Source organism: Parasteatoda tepidariorum, chromosome 5 (genome assembly GCF_043381705.1).
Source record: "Parasteatoda tepidariorum isolate YZ-2023 chromosome 5, CAS_Ptep_4.0, whole genome shotgun sequence".
Classification (NCBI taxonomy): domain Eukaryota; kingdom Metazoa; phylum Arthropoda; class Arachnida; order Araneae; family Theridiidae; genus Parasteatoda; species Parasteatoda tepidariorum.
Genome location: NC_092208.1, coordinates 21,643,994 through 21,668,716, shown reverse-complemented (window position 1 = coordinate 21,668,716; position 24,723 = coordinate 21,643,994). Strand labels below are relative to the sequence as shown.

The 24,723-nt window shown below is 28.6% G+C and overlaps 1 long non-coding RNA gene across 1 annotated transcript in view; it reads right to left on the bottom strand.

The window, feature by feature from the left end:
* The window catches only part of LOC139425684 (uncharacterized), an 85,514-nt gene extending 63,768 nt beyond the window's left edge, over positions 1-21,746 (bottom strand). Inside the window, exon 1 of the long non-coding RNA XR_011636834.1 lies at positions 21,596-21,746. This is a non-coding gene — a long non-coding RNA (uncharacterized lncRNA). The remainder of the gene's footprint in view (positions 1-21,595) is intronic.
* Between the last annotated feature and the right edge of the window lie 2,977 nt (positions 21,747-24,723).

The window sequence follows — 24,723 nt, the reverse complement described above, 5'->3', positions numbered from 1 at the left end:
TTATTTTAGAAACATGTGTTTCGTTTAACGGATAGAATAATTGTTAGATTATTTTCAATGAAAAATATATAAATAAATAAAAAATTATCCCGAAAAAATATATGAATCTATTCCGAAATTTTTTAATGCATAAACTGTTCGAGAATTACGCACAGTACGCAAAGATAATTAAATAAATAACAGGACCATTCTGAATAACTTGATTTAACCATCAGATTTCCACATAACAGGGCTCAATCTTAATGGTTTACAGGGGTGACATCAAATATGCTAATAGTGCAGATGAATAAATTTGAAAAGAAATTCCTTTTTTACTAAGGATTTACTTTTTTTCTAAGGATTTACTTTTTTTCCAAGGATTTACTTTTTTTCTAAGGACCTTTTTACTAAGGATTCCTTTTTTACTAAGGATTTACTTATTAATAAGTGACGAGTGACTCAAAATAGTGACGAGAGGGGTTGTATCCCACATCTGGAAATTATGGTCCCAATAGTATAAACAGGAGAACAGCCTAAAGTTTGTACCCCGTACGCTAAGCATGATCTTTGCGAATTTCACCATATCTCAAGAATTTTTCTAGCGAACTAAAAAAATCTTCAAGCCATTATGTTTTCTGTTTATCCCAATATAATTCTGGGGAAAAATATTTATTTTATAATTATTTCTGAGTTTTTTATTTTTTTTATTGAATAACAGTTGGAAAATTTTAAATTGTAGAATATTATTTTACATTTTTATATGTTTTTATTATTATATTTTTATATCATTTTAACGAATGTAATTTATATGGCAAAATGTCGAATCAAACAAAATCAGTTCCATAATTCCAGAGAAATCGCATTTTAAATATACGACACTTTATAAATTAGATTTCTTAAGAAATATTCTACCGATTTCATTAACTTTTTATATTTTGAATGAAATTATAAATTTTGTTAACTCTATGATTATACATTTAATATGCACTACAATTCAAACTTTTCTTCGACTGTAAAAAAATAAAATAATAAATAATAATAAATCTTATAAAAAAATATTTTTTATATAGAATTATCTCCTGATAAAAGAATTTTACAATTGTGTGCTGAAAGCTTCCATTTCCTTATATCTATAGAAATACACAGAGTAAAATCTAAAGGTATAAATTAAAGATAGTCGGTGAATAAAAAATATACAAAAATTGCTTTCTTCAGAAAAGGGGAGCAAATATATCAACGTTCAGTGCTGCCATCTAACAGCTTTATTTCAAACTACACAAAATATACCTGAAAAGTGTTCTTTTTTTTCATTATTTCTATTTCGAAACGTAAAGTATAAAAAAGATTAAATTAAATTATAAGTATTCATTTTATTTTTGAGTTAAAAATAAGAATTAAGAAAAGTATATAAAATGATACATCAAGTAAAATAAATAAATAAAAATATGTGTGGACAAATAAATTATAGAAACTATATTGTACAGCTAAGTATTATATTAGACAGTGCTATATCCAAAGTTCTTGCATAGTTTTTTAATTTCCATTCATTTAGTCTAAGAAGGTATTTTAAAGAACTATTCTGGTAAAATATATTTTCCTTATGATTAAAAATAATTTCATTGTTTTTGTAATTGATGCTGTTCGTATAAAAAGAGAAAAATTTGAAAGCTTGAAAATACCCAAATTAGTAAAAATGATCGAAAATTAATCGTTTAATTTTAAAAGCGTTTTATTATATTTGTCGTGATTGCAAAATCAGTTACTTAAGGCAAATTCGACGTAAAGATATACTATTTTTCAGTAAAATATTCAAAAATATATAGTGCTGCCATCTACCGTTGTAACACTATGTATAAAATCTATTTATATAATATCAAAGCTAATTTTGCTTTATTTTGATTAGATTCCTATTTAATGGACTAAAACCTTATATGAATAAAGGTAGGTGATTAATTTATAGTTCTAAAACCTTTTATCATGAATAGTAAATAGTTTTTGGTGTCATTTAAGGATGGTAATCAATTCCATAGAAAGACATTACCTTCGAGGACCAGAGGGTATACCTAAGAAAAACATTCCTTAAACCATTTAAGTAATCAATTTTAATATTGAAAGTTGTCAGAATCAGTCTGATTAAGTTTGAAAACACTTAAAAACCTCAAATAAGTTCAATAACTCACGTAATGCTACTTAGATAACAGTTTCTGATGCACAATTTATAGTTTTGAATTAGAAAACTTTTAAATTAAGTAATAAATAATTATAAATTGTTATGGTAAATTATGATAATTATTTTATTTTTAAAAAATAACTGTGGTAACCTTTAAATGAAGAATAAAGTTTAAAATGAAGAATAAAACAAAGAAAAATTATAGACATATGAAAAAAAGGGGGTGGGAAATAATAAGTAAAAAAATAACAAACACCATTTTATTAAAAAAAAAATAAAATAAAAAAAAATGAAATGTTAATTTAAAAAACCGGGGAAAAAAAGATATAATCTTTTCTTCAGCCCACACGATTATATCCGCAAAACAGAGTGCTTTCTGATATTGTATCAATAAAGCCAAAGCAAAATATATTAATACAATNTTTAAAATAATTTTACCAAGAAAATTTTGATTTTTTTAAGAATTTGTATTTTGCTGACAAAAATAATGAAATCACTTGAAATCTATATTTCTATTTTTAAAATGTCCTTAAGAAGTTTAAAAAGTTATCATAGTTTTTTTTCTAAAAAAAAATCAACATTCCGTTGCCTTTGTGAATAAAGTTCGCCAAAACTTTGGCTTTATTCATACGTTAGAAAGCGCTATTTTTGCGGACATAATCATGTGAGCTGATAACAAGATTACATTTTCTCGTTATTATATTTTCTAATTTTAATTATTTTTTTTCTTCTTTTAAAATCTTTTTCCCCGCTATTTTTTTTTAATTTCTCTCCTTGTTTTCTTCGTATTTTACCTTATTTAATTGGTACTTTGTACTTGCATCTTATGCGTAGTTAATGAAATTATGATTCTAATAAATAAAATTAAATACTAATTCTATGAGATAGTACTTAACTCCTTCAAAATTGTGGTCACATAATGTGATCACGTGATTGTCAACTCATGGCCGACAATATCCCGTTTGAAGCGAGTCTTTCTAGCGCTAATGATCAGAGATCACGTAATCACAAAATAGACGTACGTGATCACAAAATAGATCACTCTTATAACATCCAATATTATTACCCATAAGTACTTTTTTTTCTTTCCAATTACTATTTTAATTCTACTTTGAGAGTTGGGCACTCTATTTTAAGTGATATAAAAATTGCTATAATATCTGAGAATATTAAAAAGGGATGATACATAAATAACATAGATAAATACTGTTAGATAAGAGCTGATTAAGTCTTTACCTTTAAAACTTTTATTAATTTCATGCTGATTACAACCAAAAACTGTCTGGTTAATCCTTGTTTATTAACAGCCATATCATGCGATTTTTCTGCACCGAACTGTAAAATAGCATTTATATTTTTATGATACGTAGAGAATATTTTTCTACGGATGTCAATGTTTGTGGCCTGTGCAGTTCAACTTCACTAAGTACAGGTTTTCCCAGAATATTTTCAAGAAAGTATTAATCATTGTGAAATTGGAAAGATGAACATTTTTGCTACACAAGAGGATGCGGTAAATATATTTTATTGTTTATCTCGCAGTCACGTTGTGAGTTCCGATATTCCGATAATTCCGACATTCCTTTAAAAATATACGTAGTATTTCAGAATAACTTAATTTCTGCTTTAGTGTTTGTGTAAGTCCATATAAGTTTGGTAGCATTTTATTGAGCTTTGGAAAAATATTAAGTTACAAAAACATTTTTTAAAAAAGATATTTGGAATTTTGTGAAAAGTCGAATAATAAAGTACTTCGTGGTGCCATCTGTACATTAGAATTAAAACTATCTTTCTTAGAATTGTTCTATAAATTTTAAACAAAATACTCATTTACGCCTAAAGAAAGAAATGTTGCTTAAAATTTACAATCAAAAATAGAAAAATTATTGACTTAATAGAAAAATTTTGCAAAATATACATATTCTTTATTAGCTAAGATCACACGAATTATACCAACAATATCTTATGCGTATTTGATCAAGAAGAAAAAAAGACATAAAATATTCTGAACGTGTTTTAACTTCAATTTTCTCGTAAAGGGTAAACTTAAGTAACTCACTCAATAAGGTAACTTACTTAGTAAGATAACTTACTTAGTAAGATAACTTACTTACTAAGATAACTTACTTAACTAGATAATCTAATGATTTTCCACTTACATTTTCAGCTGTAATCCCGCTATGATTAATTCAATATTTAATTTATATTTTCTTACTTTAATAGACAGATCTTTGACGAAAGAAGGCGTGTAATTTTCAATTCATTTTTTGATATTTTTAATTTGGCCAACTGCTTTATAAATTATTAATGGTTTCTTTAATGCAGTTTTTATGAGCTTATAATTGTTTTTATAATTACTTTACAAATATTCAACACTCTTTCATACAAGTAAAACATAACTTTAATTCTATTATTTTTGATCTTTCGAATTTTTCCAACTGCATTTTAAAATCTTTAAAGNAAATATAGAAAAATACTTTTATTTTAAAGAAATAACATACCTTTACCTATATACTTCATTGATTTTCGTTATTACATAAATAGTTCATTATATTCGTCTTCCGCTATAAATTACAATTATTAAAATTTTTTTGTATTATAATTACAACTTTTTTTGTATTATCTGTAAGGTGGAACCTAAACATGTCCCACTCTAAAAGGCTTTCTGGTTTTCTTACGTAACCAAGACGGATTTGCCAGATGTTTTTTACCCACAATTTAGCACCATTTTTGTCCATCCAGAATCACATTATTGCTCTTTCAATTCTAGCCCTCACATACATGTCAAATTCAGTTCTTTTATTTTTTCAAAAGATAGGGAAAAATACTTTTTATTAACGATCTTGAAAGATGAGATATTGCACATGCACAATCCAAATTTTCGTGCGCGTTATACGAAGAGTATATCTTAAAATTTAAAAAAAGTAATTAGAAATTACGGGTGCGCGTTATACGCCGGGGCGCGTTATGCGCCGGAATATACGGTAATTACTTTACAAATATTCAACACTCTTTCATACAAGTGAAACATAACTTTAATTCTATTAGTTTTGATCTTTCGAATTTTTCCAACTGCATTTTAAAATCTTTAAAGCTCTTGTACAAGTTTAACGCCGGGATAGCCTGGTAGGTAGGGCGCTGGGCCCATGTCCGAGAGTTCATGGGTTCGAACCCCGCCGGCCGAAGACCCACGTGTTGTTGGTGACTGATGCACGTTAAAATTCTGCCGTGTTGCAAAGTCCTCCATGCTCCTATAACAAATCAATACCTCTGCGGGTACTGGATTGGAGATCGATCTTTCTCTGATCCACGTCAAAATAACGATCTGTGGATGCATGAATGGGCCGCCTAATAAACAGGTGTGACGTATGATGTGGCAGAAGTCGAATTCATGGCCATAGATGGCGGCCCTGAAAAACAAGAATCGCACACTCTGCCTTAAATTTGCTCGGTTTCACCAAGCAGGCTTGCCCTTGTCGCAAGTGGCATTAGTTTAACAGTTTAACAGAGAAAGTTTAATAGAATTTCTAAGAATTTATTTTAAAAAATTTCATAATGCGTATGTGTACAAATTGCATCTATACAAACTATATGTAGCATTTTTGAAGAATTTTCAAGTGTCTAAGTTCAAAGGATTCTATTGATCTTATCTTATCTAATTTAACTATGGTTAAATATGTTGAATTGAATTTATTCTTCGTGCAAAGTAGATTTTAAACCACGAATTATTTGTCTTAGTATAAAATTGTCATATATTCCAAAGAGATCATACATAAAATTACAATAAGAAGAAAGAGTTTTGAAGTAGTTCTTTCTAAACCAAAGAGGTCGTGAAGGTCAAGACCCCACAATTCCTGACCAACAGCATGGTTTTTGCAATGTGATCAGAATTGGGAACCGGCGCCTTTTACTTCAAAAACAAGTTCGTGATCTGGGTGAAGTTGGGTGAGGGATTCTATCCGTCACTGCCGATCGAAACTTAGTTTACGCAGTAACAGCTCAACCACTGTAGTATCGTGGCTCACATAAACTTGCAGCTTGTCGTGATACCTTCCTCGTCGCTACGCGAGATCAAACCACGATATTCCAATGTAGGTTATAATAAGGCCTTTACTTCCCAGACAAACTTGCACTCATCGATCTAAAGCTGGAAGGGCTTCTAACCTTCACGGTGGATCGAAACTTAGTTTTAGCTATAACAGCTCAACCACTGTAACATCGTGGCTCATATAAACTTACAGTTCTTCGTTATATCTTTCTTATCGCAACACGAGATAAAACTGTGATGTATCCAAATGAATAGGATGTAATGAACGGCATTCTAAAATAACAAGAATAAGGATTAACAGAAAGAAAAAAAAAGAATTTGTGATGGTATAATGGTAAACCCTAACTTTTTCAAAAGCGGCATTTCTTACCTTAATCTATTATTTAGGTACGCCACAAATTTCCAGCATTCTTCAATTACAGCACAATTTTATTAAACTGCATTGTACACAGATGAAAATATGGGGATCATGGTGTTTATCTCCAAAATGGTCTCCTGTACACATTTAAAATGAGACTAATCATTATTTCGTGAAGTATTACTTAAGTGTCATACATAATACCCTTCACATCAAATTATAAGGAACTCATTGTAATACAAACAATATACACATAGAACTGTTATATCGACGGAATATACTCAAGTTCGTCAATAATTATTATTTCATTGACCTATTGCTTACAATAAGAAGAATTGTACTAGTAATTTATTAAATTAATAAATTAATATTTTGATTTCAAAACACAAAAATGTATAGTGAATCATTATTCTGTTTGTAGCGCCTAAGGAATTGTGAATTATTATTTGAGTGTCATGGAGAATCTATGGCACCCTAATAAATTGCAATGGATTCATAAATATAACATTGGACTTAAACGTTACATAGCTGGATTGGAATTTAAACTGAAAGTTATAGGCCAAATATTATATAATTATAGATCAGACGGCTTATAACTGAAAGTTATAGGCCAAATATATATGAGTTCGCTTATTGTTATTATTGCGTATGTTTGTTGATTCCTTTAAATTGTGTTTGTTGGTCTCATTGTACAGAATTGATTAGTTAGTCATGGCAATTGTTATTGCAAAATTACAAAAATTGGGAATTTAAGAGTGTTTGTATAAATATTCTTACCCTTCAACAAATTGTATTAAAATAATCCCAAAGCAGGCAATAGGGACATAAAATAAGTGTGATATGATACATAATATATCAGATATTATGTATTTGGATCAGAAATTCTGAATCAGATTACGTTACGGTATAAAAAACTGGTACTTGGGATGGATCATCTGTAAAATCCTTTTTACCGTAGAATCCAATTTTACCTTAAAATCAAATTATATCATTAAATATTATATGTATTTTATACAGAAATATTTACTTAATTCGAGTGATTCAGTGATTTTACTGTAATTATTAGTGTAAAAATTATAGGATGTCAGATTTCTTGTTCCGTAACATGCTCCGGTAAAAATTAATTATATAGTAAAAAATACCGTCTTTTACCGTAATTCAGCGATTCTCAACCCGTGGGGAGCGCCCCCCTAGGGTGGCGAGAATTGACTGACTGAAAGGAAAGCAAACATACACGTAGAAAACAAAATGCATTTCGACATATTTAAAAATCTATTTAAAGTAAAACAACTTACTAAATCAAAACTTTAAGTCAGTGAGCTAAAGGTGGCGATACCTAAGCTTTGTGGATTTTTCCTAATTTACTGGTTAAGTCTTTGTGGCTGAAATTTTTTTTGGAGAATCTTACACCTATCTCTAAAACATATCATGCATACTTTTAATTATAAAATAAAATTTTATTTAGTTTATAGTACAATTTCAAAATTGTAGCTTTTGAGCCTAACGTGACCCAAAGGTTCCAAAGATGGTCCATATATTGAAATCAATGTCTTCTTACTTGGAAATTAGAACGACAATTGCAAAAAATTCAATCACTTCATACACTGGAGGCCATTCAAGGAAATCTGTTCTAATTCAACCACCTACACCTCAGATACAAGATTTAAAATGCAGCAGAACTATCTTGTGTTTAAAAAATGGAATTAATTAATTTTTTCTTTTTGGGTGGGGGGTTCTACGTTAGGAACACTGACCACATTTAACTCATCTACCTTTCTTAATCAAAACATACTAAATTAAAAACATATTTAAGAATTATTAATGACTTCCCTGGGCATGTCTTGCAGTGCAAACTGCTTCGAAGGAAGGCTTAATGTTAGAAATGGCCACTCTCAGTTCTGTTTCTATATTTAGCCCAGATCTATATTTTGTCTTCAACGAAGCCACAGCAGAAAATCCTGTTTCCCAAAGATCGGATTTTGAAAATGATAACAGAATGCAAAATGCCCTTGTTTTTACTGCAGAAAAATCCTCCTCTACTCCTGCTCAAAATTGAAACAGTGATTTATTACTTAATTGTCCTTTGGTTTCGCCACTTGTCGATCTTTCGAATTTTTCCAACTGCATTTTAAAATNCAATTCCAATTTTCTACAAAAAGCATTAACTTTATCACTCGTACCCAACATATGTGTATTTGCTTCTTGGAGTTGAAGATTCAAGTTATTTAATTTCTCGAATATGTCGACCAAGTAGCTCAATTTCATCGCAAATAAACCATCGCAAAAACTTTAGGCTTCCGGACTGTTTTCTTCTTGTAGGAAAATGGTGATTTCTTCTCTGAATTCAAAAACACGTTGCAAAAATTCTCACGTAATAACCATCTTGCCTCGCAATAAAATAGTAACGCTGAATGTACTGAACCCATATTTTTACAAAGTGCGGAAAAGATTCTCGATTTCAGGATTCTCATTTTTACATAATTTACTACGGTTACGACCGTAGTTAATACAATATTCAGACCAGGACTCATTTCTTTCGAAGCCAAAGATTCTCTGCGGATCATGCAATGTGTCCAAGAGCACTGAAGCGATTTTTGTTTTACAAGTGCTTGTATACTTTGGAACCTTCCGGACATCGAACTAGCATCATCGGTGCATATTCATAAAATCATTTAAAATAGCAAATAATGCGAGCGCTGTTGTTTTGAGTTTGCAGAAAAGTTGTTCCTCTACTACTGACACATTATCACAAAATCGAACATAGGCAACTAAATGAGCATCTTTATTACTATTTGTACTTTATTACTTTATTTCACTTTACTTTTTATTTTACTAGAGTACACATTTGTACTTTATTACAGTTGATTCATCAAGCTGTATTGAAAACAATTTGTCACGCAACTTCGAGAAAGGCTGACACATTTTTGAAAAGCTTGGACTGCAATTGTTTTGAAAAATTATCTCCACATATAGTTTCTACAATCTCAATTGTAGAAACTATAGACTGCATCGAGACGGCTGCTCGAGACGGCATCGGTCGTGTGGATTCCTTTCCACAAGCATTACTTATTTTTTGGCTTTCATTTCAAATATAATATTTAAATTTTCTCCGCTCTCATTCGCTTCATATGTTCACGTTGGCACGCATTTACTTTTGTTTTGGCAGTTAGTTAAAAATAATTTAAAAACAGAATCGAAAATACTCAATAAAGATTATTGTTGTATACATTTTATTATAATCGGGGGGGGCGATGAAAATTATGATTGAAAACTGGGTCACGAATACTGAAAGGTTAAGAAACGCTGCTGCAATTTTATCCAGAATTGTTTACATTGTATTACAATAGTATTCCATACATGCCCATATTTTTCATTGAAAAGAAATCTGGTTTCTAATGGAATTACTTACTTGATAATTGAACAACTTACTCCACCCTTCTTTTTTATTCTTCTATTCCTTTTTGGGGAATTTATTGAAAAGTAATATATTTTATTATTGTATATATGTCAATTTAGTTCTAACTATTGCATTTAAATGAAATTTATATCACATAGTATACTCTTCCATTTGAAAAACAATTGTCTGCATAGCAAAAATGCATTGAACTGGAAAAAAAATAATGAAAAAAATAAGACTAAAAAAAAGTTCAAGTTAAAGAAAAAAATGAAAATACGACGCATGCACTTTGAGATAAATAAAGTTACAGCTCGCTTTTGTTTCTTAACACATTTCTTAAGAGGCAAGAAATATCTCTAGTTTTATGACATCATAAAATGTTACACTGGAGTGCTATGCAAACATTACCTACTAAAAATAGTGATATAAGTATTAATGTAGAGTTAATTTTCAAAGTTGCGTTTTGATGCTTATATGATGCTGCTCATGAAAATAGTTTTTCCTAAACTGCCCTCAACTAAGATCCTAAGACACTTTCTTTAAAAAAATATAATGAAATCATCAGTATTTTCATGCTTTGTAAACTGTCACCGATCACAAAATTACCATAATACTGTTTTTCAAATGTCATCAAAATATCACGAAGTTAAAATGCCGCGAAATAACAATGAGTAAATATACTATTTCATAACTTCTTATACATCCAAGCATATATTTGATAAAGCAAAAGAAAAATGATACACGCATTATTACTCGTTTATATTCCAATTTTAATTTAATCAAATCCTTTCGTGCTTAGTATTTGAGAAACTTTGTAGCAACCCTTAACTTTGTTTTCACATTACTCCGTTCGTTATAAATACATTTTTTCAGTTTAGAAAATGTGGTTTTATCTGCAAAATTTTCAATACAGCTATTGAAATTTTTCAATAAAATACATCTTTGCGAACGTGATCAGTCGAATCGATTTGTTTTAATATCACGCTGAAAGTTCTATACTTAGTAACGGGAGGCAAGGGTAGGTCACAGTTGGTGGTAAATACCAAACTTTTACCCGAAAAAAAAACGAAATATATTCAGAAAGGAAGAATAGCTTTCGGCTTTCTGGCAATATATTGCCTTTCAAAAATCCATTTTTCCCCAGTGAGTAGGAAAGGAAGAGAGATAAATATATATTTCATTTGCTCTGCCTCCATATCGATTGGGAATACCAAGTACAAAATCACCTTCGGCACTAGGAATTGCACTTTTGTTTTTAAAAAGTCTCGAGGAAGATTTTACTAGCTGTTGCTTGAATTTAACAAAACTTGATACAATCATAATTTCTAAGCACGATTTATTGATTCTTGATTATAAGTCGGAAATGCTTACAAGAGCGTGAAAATTAATTTTGGAAATCTGAAGAAATTCGTTTTGTTGTTCTTTTAAAAGAACGTTAAATATTTTGAGACTTTAATCAAATATAAGTAGAATCTAATTGTTATTTTCCCAATAACCTTCATCTAATGAGGAAATTAAATTTATACTTTTAAAATTATCTATGTTTTAAAATTTTTCGAATATAGTAAGTTGACTTTTGTAAGATTACGTTTTAAATTCATAAATTTGAGTTACACCCATTACGAGACAGTTAAAAGTCAATATTTAAATGAATAAATATCCGTTTGGACAAAGAAACATCTATAATGCTTCTTCTGCATAAAACTCTTCTGTTTTTCATTTTCACTTTTGTTTTTCACTTTTTGCATTAGAAAAATAAAGTTTGAAAATAATTCTTCATCATTTACAAGCTTCTACAGTATTACTCAGATTTTACTCCTGTAAAAACTTAGTTTTTATATTAAAAAATTTACTTTTTCATGGAATTTCGACTATAAATGTCTTCATTTTGAAATATTTATATATTTTTAGAAACTTCAGAGTTTTAAAAAATTTTTAAACAGAATTTCTGAAAATATTACTGTTTTTCGAGACAACAGAAATTCAAAGATTTTTTTAAAAAATATCACGATGTTCTTAGAAACAACAGAGCTTCAAAAAAATTTCTGAACAGAATCTCTAAAAATATTACAATGGTTTTAGAAATTCTTTGCTTAGACAGCTACGCGGTTTAATTTGTTCTTACATTATATCTGTTTGTATGGCAGCATCAATGGCAGCTCAATGCCAATAAGTCTTAAACTGTTCTCAAAATTTTAATATGCTATAATAAGACCCGCCTTGATTTGTTTATTTAAATCTTCAATAATATAGTAGTTGTATGCTAAAAAAAGCTTTAAAATTAGTATACCCTATTTATAAAGTAGAAAAATTTAAAATATCTTAATTTCATTTCATTTGCACTTTTAATTTCTTTTATTTCTAATCCTTGTCAAGTAAGAGAAGTTTAATTAGATTATTCTTTCCATTTCAACTTTAGTTGTTTTTTTCTCCCTTGCATTTACATTTACTTGTTTTAAATAAAAGATTTTTTTTGTTTTGCTTTTTTTTTGTTTTTGGATGTTGCTTATTTTTTTCTCCCCATCATTCTTGAGTTTAGTTGTTTGTGTATGCGAAGAACTTTTTTTTTTACACACCAGTTTTGAAAAAAATTTCTATGCACGCAATAAAAAAGAAAGAAAAATATATGTTTCGTTTTGAAAATACAAAAGAAAAAAAATTAGTTGACAAAATTTCACAAAAAAAGGAATTTAAAGTATGTGGGATGAATCGATTTAAGCATTCCTGTAAAAGAATTTCAATTCGTAGGATTTAAAAGAATGAAGAAGAAAAAACTATTTAATGTCTAATTTAAATGTTCAAAAACCAGAATCAATTACTTATGTACAATGTTTGCATGTTACGCATATCGATATATACATTATATTAGCCTAATGCCAGATTATATTAGCCAGATATTTGAAGCTTTTAAACCTAACGCCGTATTTCATGTTTTTATAAAAAATGAAAATTGAAGGATCAGCAATTATGATTTTTTTTAAACTCTTAGACAGTTGTTTTATCGCTATAAGATACAAGGTAAGGCTAATTCAAATAAAAGAAATTTATAACTATAAAATAATAAGATAAAGTAGAAATTAAATAGTTTAAATATATAATTCAAATCTGATAGTTACCAGAACTGAAAGCTGTACGAAGAATAATGCAGTTGTAATAAAAATACAGAAATAGAAAAAGGCTAAAAAAATATAAATTTAATTTTTTTATTGTTTATGTTTTATTTTAGTTATTAATTTTAAGCAACGAAGTCTACAATGAACTTTTATGCCAGTGTTTTATTCTTTTCACAACATTTAAAGTTGTGTGTGTCTTTTTCATAATGTGTTCTGAAATTTCAAGTCTGTTTATTTTTTGATCTATCCATTTACGCCATTTTGTACACAGGAAGTTTATCCTCTAAACTATTATAGAGAAAAAATCTTATTTATGTAAAATTTCACAACAAATCAGCAAATGAAAGTTAATAAAGGAGTTTTAACTCAAATAATGAGGGATTTATGATTTCTTAGCTATATTTATTCACAATATCATCAGTTTAGTTGATTCATCGGTTTAATAATTTATTAAATACTTGATTTTATAAATCATTTATATATTCATTTTTTGATTTGCTCATTCATTTCTTCACTGATTAAGAAGTTTCTGGAAAATTCGAGCATGTTTGATACGCGGGACAAGCACTGGAATTATTCTAGGTGCAGATAAATCACTCTTTATGGTGGAAATCTACACTCTTTTTGGTAAAAAACAACAGCAAACTCTATAGAAAAGAGAAAGCTTCACAGAGAATTCTCGCAAATAAAAATGTTTATGAAAAATACAGATTTTTTTAACGACTATCAATTTTATTTTTTCTACTGTTTATTGTATTTGATGGTTTAAAGTTGTTTCGTTGACAAAATGGTTTATCTTGGTTTTTCATTTTAATCAAAACGAAATGAAACCTGTAAGTTCAAATTCTAATTTGTGCCCAGCACTTTGCTTACCGCAAGATAACTATATCTTTTTTAATCATTTTATGATTATTTTCTGTATTTGTTCTTTCTTTCAGAAATTCATTTATGTGGTTTCAAACATTGCATAAATAAAAGTGTGATTCATTTTATTTCTCAAATCGATTCTCTACCTGATAATCATATTTGTTGAAATATAATTTTTCGGTATGTTAAGTTGCCAGGCATTCGTGTACGGATGAGCCACTACAGTTTTAAATGTTTTTGCACTTAAATATTATTGAAATAAATAAGAAACTTAGGAAAAATAGTTTAAGATATTTTTTTCCTCATAATCGACATTAGAGTTTCGGTAACTTAAAAGACTGAGCACTCGTCTCTAAATGAGGTGAACCAGGTTCGAATCCCAGTGTTGACAAGTTGCACAATGCTGCTCTCAGCTCTTACAGGTCAGAATACTGACATAGTTTTTTTTATGGATATTTTTTAAAAATAACACAGTTTGTTCCTTAAAATAATGGAATTTGTTTGTTAAAATAACAATACTTATTTGCCAAAAAAAATAGAATAGTTGTATGTTTATAAATTACAGTAGTTTTCTACGAAATTAACGTTTGTCTTATAGTCACACCAGGTGACAATTTTTTTTCTATAAATTTAACAGTTTCTTTTCTATCAATTTATTTATTATCCTCATCATCATCATTATTATTATTATTATTTGCAGTCTACACCACCTACTAGTTCTCTTTGTTTAGATGAAGAAACAAACATTTTTCCAAGTGTAACAAACTCAAATTTAAATAATGCAGATATATTGCAAATATAATGTTTATTAGGTATTTCAATAAGTAATATTTAACGATAAGAGTAAGGAATATTTCATGATCTCATCATCATTCATATAAATGCATTAATATATACTGAGCAATTCAATTTCCTGTTAGGTGGGATAAGCTCTATTAAGTAATAATTCAATAAGTAACAATAATCATAAGTAATAATTTCGGGTCAAAGAAAATAATTCATAATCAATAATAAATCAACATTGATTAAAGAATATAACTTATTTTCAAAATCTTTTGGTTAAAATAATACTCGCTAGCATATTGCAATTAAAATTTATAATTTTTGCCCTGTTGTCTTTTTAATATGCATACGTCTGTAAAACATCAAATGAAAAGATATAACTTTTAACTATACAAGTTATATAAAAGTGATGATATCTTAAAATCAGTTAGACAAAGCAGAATGAGATAGGCAGGCTAAGAGTAGACTTATGCTTTCAATGCAACCCCCTATAATAAAAGATCAAAAGACAGGATAAAAGAAACAAGAAAAATTATGAACGAACTATTTAGAACAAGACCTTTCTGTAATTAAAGTAAAGAACTGGAAAACAGTTCTGCAAAATAATGGTCTGAAAAAATCTTCTAAAGGAGGCCAAGGCCCTCCCAGGGCTGCCACGCCAGTAATGATAATGATGAGGATTATGTAAAACAACGCTGAATTGCTTGGATTGACATAATGAAAAAAATGTGGTAGCTTAACCAATTTATGATTGCCAAACAAATGTAATAATGAAAGGGCTTTTATAAGTCAAGTTTTCTTTAACAGTTCAAAGAATGTGATTATTTAAAAATGATGTCTTAAGCATTTATTTAAAATGATTTATCGTCACCAAAAAGTGAAAAAGGAAAAAAAAACGAACAAATTTAATTATAAATGAGTTTTATAATCGGTAATTAAATTGAATAGATATTACAGTTCTTTAATGAAACATTTTGAAACAAACATTATGATTACAAAATGTAATGCAATTTCTGAAAGTTTCAAAGAAAAAAATATATTTCTTTTCAAATATTTATAATCATAAAAGTATTTAATTTCAAACTAACGTTGATATATACTTACTAATGCTAACTGATTCAGAAAAAATAAAAAATTTAAGGAATAGACTAATTTAGAATTCACGTAATTAAGCTAGATTAGATTTAAACTCATGTAGAATAATGTATTCGTTTGAAAAAATTTAGAAGGCTGTATTGACTTCTCTACACATAATTAAACAAAGAATTTATGTGTTTGTGTCTGCATATCAGATTGCATGTATACCATTGACACATTAGTAAAAAAAACGATTTTTAACGTTAAGCAAAAGAATATAATTGTAAAAACTACAAAGCGCGATTTTTAATTTTTTTAAATTATGTTTTAATTTCAGGGACTTTTTCAAAAAAAATTTTTCTCTTTGGTTTGGTGGAAGACCTTTTTTTTAATTAGATGATTGACATTTCAGTTTTGTTAGATATTTTAAAGATAACATCACTGATGTTTGCTAGCGTAAAGCTCTTATTAAAAAAGTCAATATTTATGCGTTCAGTAATATTTAAATATTTTCCATTCCATATGTCATACGCCATCTTGCTTATAAACAATCAATTAGTGATGACGTCTAAGGCACATGTGTGGGTATTCGTGGTTTTCTTCTACTAGAAATGCAAGTACTCAATTGGTCGCATAAAAAATGCTTACAAAACGTTAAATATATTGCTTCAAGAATTAATTAACTTAATGTTGCCACAATTTAAAAGCATTACTAAAGTGATAGAAGTTACGTGTTCCTTATGAAATTATAAGAAAAGCTGGAGAAATGGTAGAAAATTATCTGACATCACGTGTTTATTTCGTCCGTAGTTATTTTTTGACGTATTACTTAATGTGTAAAGTGTGGCTTAAATTTTTGAAAATTGGTATTACTAATATAAATTTTCTTCTACATTTTACCTTTTTTTGCGGCTTTTTCTTCTACATTTTACCTTTTTCTTTAAGTATAGCTTAAAAGAATCTCTCTACGTTTAAATTGCAGTACTACCTAAATTGCAGTACTGTTCTACGTTTAAATGGCAGTACTCACCTAACTCAAAATTCTTGAAAATATTTTTAAGTGTAAAAGAAAAGTATCTCATCTAAATATCTAATAATATCTGATCTAAAAATGGTATCTAATTTAAAAATTAAAGGACACAATTATATTCGAATAAAAAAATAAGAATGTAGGATGTTCAATATGAGATGTACTGACATAAGAAAAAAAAGGCATAAATAAATTAAATCTTTTATACACAAACTAACAATCATACCTACACAGAGATTTATTACTTTATTGTAAAAAGTAATGCTATTTAACTATAGTAATATTTAAACTGAACTATGAAATTGCAATTTAGTAATCAAATTGCGAAACTGTGAAATTTTAACGGAATTAATGATATAGTTATGTTGTAATCAAAAATGGAAAACAATTAGCATTCATTTTAATAATAAATCTTTAAATATTATTGCGAAGTGTTTAAGCACTTATGTTTTGAAAAGAAAAAGTGAAAATGCAAATTTTTGCAAATTTCTTGTAATCGAAAATTCTTTTCTGTTCATAAAATATAAAAATTGAAATGCGGTAAAATTAAGTTAAACATACAGTGTTAATTTTACAATAAAAGTTTAAAAAGAAAAAGAAAAAAATCTGTCGAAGCTTCATTTTACAAATTACTCATTCGACAAATATTTCCTCTTCATTCCCTTTTATTCCAATTTTGAACATTACTGGAACTGGAATTAATCACTAGTAAATCTTAAAATGATGAAAACAAGTTTTTCTCTTCATTATAAAACTTATTAAATCAATACGATTACTACCACAAACTTCAAAAATTTTCAAAGGAAATGGAGGTATATTAAAACATAGTTTATATTCAGATAAATATCTCTTTTCTTGGAACTGTAGTCAAAGACAAAGGCATTTTTACTTCCTGTGGAAGCACTTTAAATGACTTTCCATCCGCGAAGAAATCTGTTATTCCAACGATTTAAAACCACCGAGTATTACTCAAGTGCTTCCGTCCACGGAAGTTTTCAAGAAAGGCACATTAGGTACTTGAGAAATGAATACTCAAGAGAATTTTCCAACGTTAATTATTCTTAAGCAGAAAGAGCTCTTTGCTTGAAAATCTTTTTAGAAAGAATTGTAATGGTTCAACTTACTCGTATGCTGTAGAAAAACGTCTCCTAAGGATTTTAAAGAGTTATGCCCATTCAAGTAAATAAGCTAAAATGAGGCTGTTGCGATTCTGTTCGAAATTTTAAATGAGAATTGTTCTTTTCTCTGAATCAGAATAAGTTTTACAGAACAAAGAATCAAAATAAATTTATCTATTGTTGTATACGACTCATTAAAAAATATTTAAATATTTCAAAATATCATTACCATGGTAATTTTTGTTTATTATCTCACAATTTTTTTATGTGAGTGTTACGTGTGATGCAATTTTGTCAACAGGTGCTTACAACAACAGGTCTTAAATTTTGGGAGTTTTAAAAATTTTGAGTTTTTAGGTTTACTTGCATTAGAAAATTGGAAATTTACACTCTAAACGTCACCAGAAACTTGAATTATGTATGTTTTGAAGTTGAAGGTTAAGTGTTTAAAACACAAAAGAGCTTTCGCCAGCAATACGTATTAGAAGAAATTGTAATGGTTTAACATACTAGTAGGCCGTAAAAACGTCTCCTAAGGATTTTAAAAAGTAATACCCATTCAAGTAAATAAATTAAAACCTAAATTTTTGCTATTCGAAATTTTAACGAGAATAGTTCTCTGAATCAGAATAAATTTTACAAAACTCGGAATCAAAGTTAATTTCTTTATTGTGAGACACGCTGTTGCTATTCAGTTCGAAAGTTTAGCGAGAATAGTTTTTTAAATCAGAATAAGTTTTGCAGAACAAGGAGACAAAGTGAATTTCTCTATTGTCTTATATGACTCATTAAGAAAATATGAAAGAGCTGAAAAATTTTAGTATATTGCTTATTACCGAGTAGGACTCAAGTGTTTCAATCCTACTCGAGTGTTCGGAAGTTTTCAAGAAAGACACATTAAGCACTCGGGGAATGAATGCTGAAGAGAATTTTCGAACGTTAATTATTTTTAAGCAGAAAGGGCTATTTAGTTAAAAATTTTTAGAAAGGATTGTTATGGTTCAATTTACACGTAGGCGATACAGAACGCCTCCTAAAGGATTTTAAAGAGTTATGTTCATTTCAGTAAAAAAGCTAAAACAGGTTGTAGCTCTTCTTTTCGAAATTTTACAAGAAAATCAGAATGAACGAGGCTTGTTTAATAATTTTTAAGAGAGATGTTTTTTTTTAATCACAATAAGTTTTACCAAACTAAGTCTTATTATAAGTTTCCATTAACTAAAAATGTAAAACTACAGAAAAATATTATAAATTATTGAGATTTTGTTGCTTTTGCCTATTAACTCACGGAGAGCACAGATTCTGGTTAAATCACCGCACCCTATGATAGTGACATTTGTAGTAAAAAAAATTATAACATTAAAAACCAAGGTGTTCGTATTTAAACCATTAATTTGGTAACTTCTTTCATTCATATGGTAATGGATAACGGGAAACTCTGATTTCAAAAATTATAGTTCTTCTTACCATACATTTAATAAAAAACTAAACTGACTAGTCAATTTTTTAGAATAAATGGTTTTCATGCTATGCTTTTAGTCTTAAATAAAATTATAGAATGACACTTAATTTACCAAATTTTATCCCAAATTATAAAACTATATTTTACTGCTAATTTTACCAAAATCATTTCAAAAGTGCTTCGGTAAAAACTGCCTGTAGAGTTTTTGGTGTTCTCATAGAGCATAAAGCACCATACTGATTTTAATATAACTACATTCTAATAGTTTTGACCATATTTTTTTTCAATGTGGTAATTTTTAATGTTTCTAATATATATACTTGGACTTGATAATATTGAGTCAACAAGGTCTTTTTAGAGTTAAATTTTATTATTGGAGAAAGTTTAGTAATATTGTGAATTAAAAAATTAAAACACTTATATATCTTGAACTTATATATTTCGAACTTAAATGCTCATGTATATTTTAAAACTAAGAATTGATATGAAAACGCTCTAGGAAGATTTCTAGTGCAATCCTTTCCAGAAAGATGTTGCATGAAAATATTTCTAGAAATTATTGTATCGGCTCTACATTGCTCGAGGATGAAAAAAACCAGCGGATGGGATTTTAAAAATTGTGTTTATTCAAAAATATCATCAGGTTAAATCAATAAGTATTTCAACACTTTGAAATTAATCTAATTATTAAATAACCCGATTATTTGTATGCTTAAACAATACCAAAAATTATGAGAATCTCATAACTCACAATTGACATCTAATTTGCGAAACAAGTAATGATTGATACAACTCTAATGACAACAAGTATTCAGATTTCTGTTTATTTTAGAATTTGAAGTTAGGAATCTAGTTTGAGGCATGTCTGTTTAATCAGATTGAAATTCTGTTGATGGAGTACTTCAGATTTCACTTTATACATTACGATGAACAAGAGTTAAAATCCATAGGTAGTCTAGTAGAAAGATGGGAAGATAAATTGTATTCTGAAAAGCTCCGCTCAAAAGTGAACTGACGGGAGTTCAGCATATGACATTAATTATTTCTGTCTCTGATCCACGTTCAATGATATCTTTTAGAGAATCATACTTGGGACGCCATGGCAATGACGCAGAGTTAATGAAACTGTACGTTGTTAAAAGCATTCATATTTCAAAATAATGTCACTTAGTTATTTTGTTAAGAATTTTTTTCAGAAATTTTCGACAATTGAATAAAAGGAGTTAAACTTATTTACTGACAAACATCGTAAATTTTATGAAAACGTTAGGAAGTATGACAATAATTATTACAGGTAAATGCCTGTAGACTGAAAGCAGGGAAATATTTACAGGTAAAAATACATTTATAATTTTTTATTTAGATAATTCTGAAGAAAAAAAAATTAAGAGCATGTGATGTGATTTTTCTGGCAAATAAGAATGCCCCGATGAAAATAAGAAATAGTTTTGGATAATTATTTTCTGCTCGAAGAAGAGTTAAAAAATTACGTTAATCTTAATTTCGTATCTCTCTATTTTTATAAGTTGGTTGTCGTATGTTATTTTCTCAATGTCTTCATATATATCCAATATATCAGTTTAGGTGATTGAAAATAATTTCCAATTCCAAATGCAATAATGCAACAAAATCTAAAAACATATATCAGATTTTAGTTGCATTATCGTTTAAAGTATCTATTAACATATTATTTCAATCTATTTTGTAATTGAAAAGAAATCAATATGGTAGAAACTGAATTGTTAATATTTAATTGGCTATATTTAAATACATTATCTCCAAATAAGACTTAAATTTAAGATTTAAGAATTATCGGTTTCCGTTGTACTTGCTTGGTAAACTACCCATTTTTAATACAGAAAAGTAAAAATATTTCACTTTTTGTAATTTTAAAAAGCAGTTTCAATATATAACACAGCATCATTTCATTCCGAATTCAGTATTTCCTGTTCAAATGCTTGAATATTACACATTGGTTTCCTGAAAAGCATTTTGCAATTATTCATTTTTTGAAAAGTTGAAACAGTTTGGAAAGCGTAAAATTACAGGGCAATTCTGAATAACTATTCAGTTTTTGGCGATTGTTTATTTACAAGTAGATCAAATATAATGAACACTGTTACAATGCAGACACAAAAATACGCGCATAGTTCTTAACATGTACTAAAAATATCAAAATGCATACTTTGTTACCTTTTTTACACAAGCTCCAGTTTCTGAAGCAGTTTTGTTCTTACGCTCAATGGCATGTTTCTGTGTTTCACGTCCGTAGCAGTAGTTGCGATGCATTCCGGCAGCGTTTTTGCATAGTGGTACAAAATGCTTTGCCCTCTCAGGTGGCAACAACACTGTAGGAGCACAAAATTGCACGATTATATATAAATTATGTAATATGCATAAATCTAAAATTAAATAAGTTTTTTTTTTTAAAAAAAATATTCTTACTATTGTAACAAAACAATTGAAAAACAATTGAATAAATTTTGTTCTTCCCTATGACACCTAGCGTAGCATAATGTACTAATCTGCATTGCGTAAAAAAAATAAAAGGACCACGCTAAAAAACTTTTGATTTAATGATCTGGTATTCACGTTCAAAGACTTAGTCTTATTGGTTTGAGGGGGTGAGCTCAAATATGCTAATATATTAGTGCAGACGACATTTTACGTTACGAAATCAAACACAAAAACGTACTTTCTTTGAATAAACATATCTTTTTTTTTCGGTCAATTTGAATTTCAGACACCCAAAATGAGCATAGCGGTAGCCGCAATCAGGTAATTACGGTTTCAATAGCGTGGTCAAGAGAGCAATTCAAAGTTTGGACACCTTCATGTTAATTTAACTTCCTGCGTACCTGTCTATATCTCCGGCCCATATCCAAAAATTTCTTTATCCAAAGATAATTCTAAACAAAACATAACTTTGAGTAAATATTTATTATTTTCCTTAATTATAGTCAAAAAATTTGAATCGTAAGCTATACAATTTTTTACATCATTTCAAAATATGCAATTTTAAATGGCAAAATACAAAATTTGAGTTGAAATCGGTCGTATAGTTCCTGAAAAATCAAATTTTAAAAATACAATTTTCTCAAATTATAATAGTCTGTTAATAATTTTTTCCTTTGCATACATTATGTATTCGTTCTCTTCGCAAATAAACTTGAATAACAATTTCTACAACTCTAACAATTTTTCCTATAATGATTTAACATGCTCTTAGAGGTATATTTATGTCTCTTTGAAAAAGAATGAACCAAAATCTCTTTAACAAGATCTTAGAACTTCATGAATTACGAGTTCTGTAGACAACACTTTATAACCCCCGAGAATAGGGTTGACTATACATCAAATTTTAACTGGAAACCACCAAGTAAGGAGGCGAAGTGCGAACTTTTAAGCATGCGACACCGCCGACGTTCGAAATTAAATCGTCGAGTTCGGGGCCAGGCTTGATTTATTAGTCTCTGCGAAAAGGAGCTTCAGTGCTGTGTTGTTGTTTTATCCTCACGAAGAGAAATCGGTTCCACACCGTGTTTAATTTATAATGATGTCACTCTCGCTTCTGGCTAAATTCTCTGTATCTCTGTGTTTGCCTGCATTACATTTCGCTTAACACGTTGTAGGGATTTTTCCAGCTTTCAAGAAACAACTACAAAAAAAAACAGTAATTAGCTTAGTTAATGTTCATTTCCTTCCTGGTAATGGATCTAGTTTGTTTTAGGGATGTTTCAAATTTTTCAAAAAATATAAGCAATTCATTAGTTTTGAGGAAATATAAAACAAAACATTTCCTGTCTTTTAATTAATTGAAGTTTTTAATGATTTTAAGCTAATTACTATAAAGAAAATAAAAATACATTATTTTTCACTGTAAACTATTCTATCTGAAAAGAGATTTTGTAAAATGTTAGCTTACAAATAATTTCCTACTAGAGGATTTCTTCAAAAGGGTTTCCAACACGTAGAAAAAATTCTGCTAAATAACAATATTGCATGTTAATGACAATTCTAATAAGTAAACATAAATCTGGTATTAAAAACCAAAACCAAACCCAGGTAGTTTAATATTTTTTTTTTTCCAATGCCCACCTGTTTTAACATTTTTCATCAATTCAGGCGTTTACAGGGCAGATTTGTTGGCCTCTCTTTCAGGGGCACCATATTATAGGGTGGCCACCGTTGCTCCCACAGTAAGGACAGATAGTACAGAGAAGGAAAGAACATCCATGTCTTGCCCGCGATTCGAACCCAGAGCCTTTCTGATGCAAGGGTAGATTACTAACCCCCACACAGGCCGGTTGGCGTATTTGAATAATTTATTTAATCATTTTTTCGCTTATGTAATAATGGTTTACAGAAAGATTTGGTTTTCAATCTTATTGTTCTTATTACTACTTATTTATTAAAAAAATTAATAGTGAAAAGTTAATTATACAAATAAATGTTTTTAATGCCATGTTAAAAGGTATCCTTATAACTATATTTTAATTTATTTTTTCAAAAATTATTGCCAAATCATTACTATGCTTCGGTAAAAACTATAGACCTTTTGGGTGCTCCCATAGAGTTAGAATCACGGTAAATTTTACCATATTCTGGTAGTTAGGAACATAAATTTTTTCTCGGTTAATAGAAAAAATAAAATTTTCTTTTAAAAAAACATATATAGTTTCCTTTTAAAATACTGTATTTCAATGCAGCTTATTTTAATTTAGCACTTTACCGCACTTTATTTTGTACATGACTGGTCCTTCATCGGTATTGAAAATTTACAGGCCTAGACTTAGTAGTGCAGTATATTTATTATAGCCAATTTGACCAGTCACCAATTAATTTTATTATGATTGATGTTATGTCATAAACCGTTTAAACAATGACACTTAACACCATTGAAATCGAAATTAAATATTAGTAACACCTGTGCACCACTCAAAATTTAACTAGCTATACCAGATTATATACTATTATATTTTTCTTGTCTTAAATGTTTGAAAAATGTTTTAAATTTGCCCGGAATAACGCATTTCGTGAATTGTCACTGCATGACGCGAGATTAGCGTTACGATCATCATTTATTTATTTATTTAATAGTGTATCCTGATATTGTAATTTTCCCGCTCAACCATAAAAAACAGTTTTAATTTGAGTGTAGTTTTCCACTTATGCTTTTAAATTTTATGTATTTTTTTTAATGGAAATCAAAGTCTATAGGCTTACAAACACTCAAGTTTTGAAGGATTAGATTAAGACTCTGATTTAAGATACAGCTTTCGTAAAGAAACACACACAAAAAAAAAAAAAAAAACAAAAAA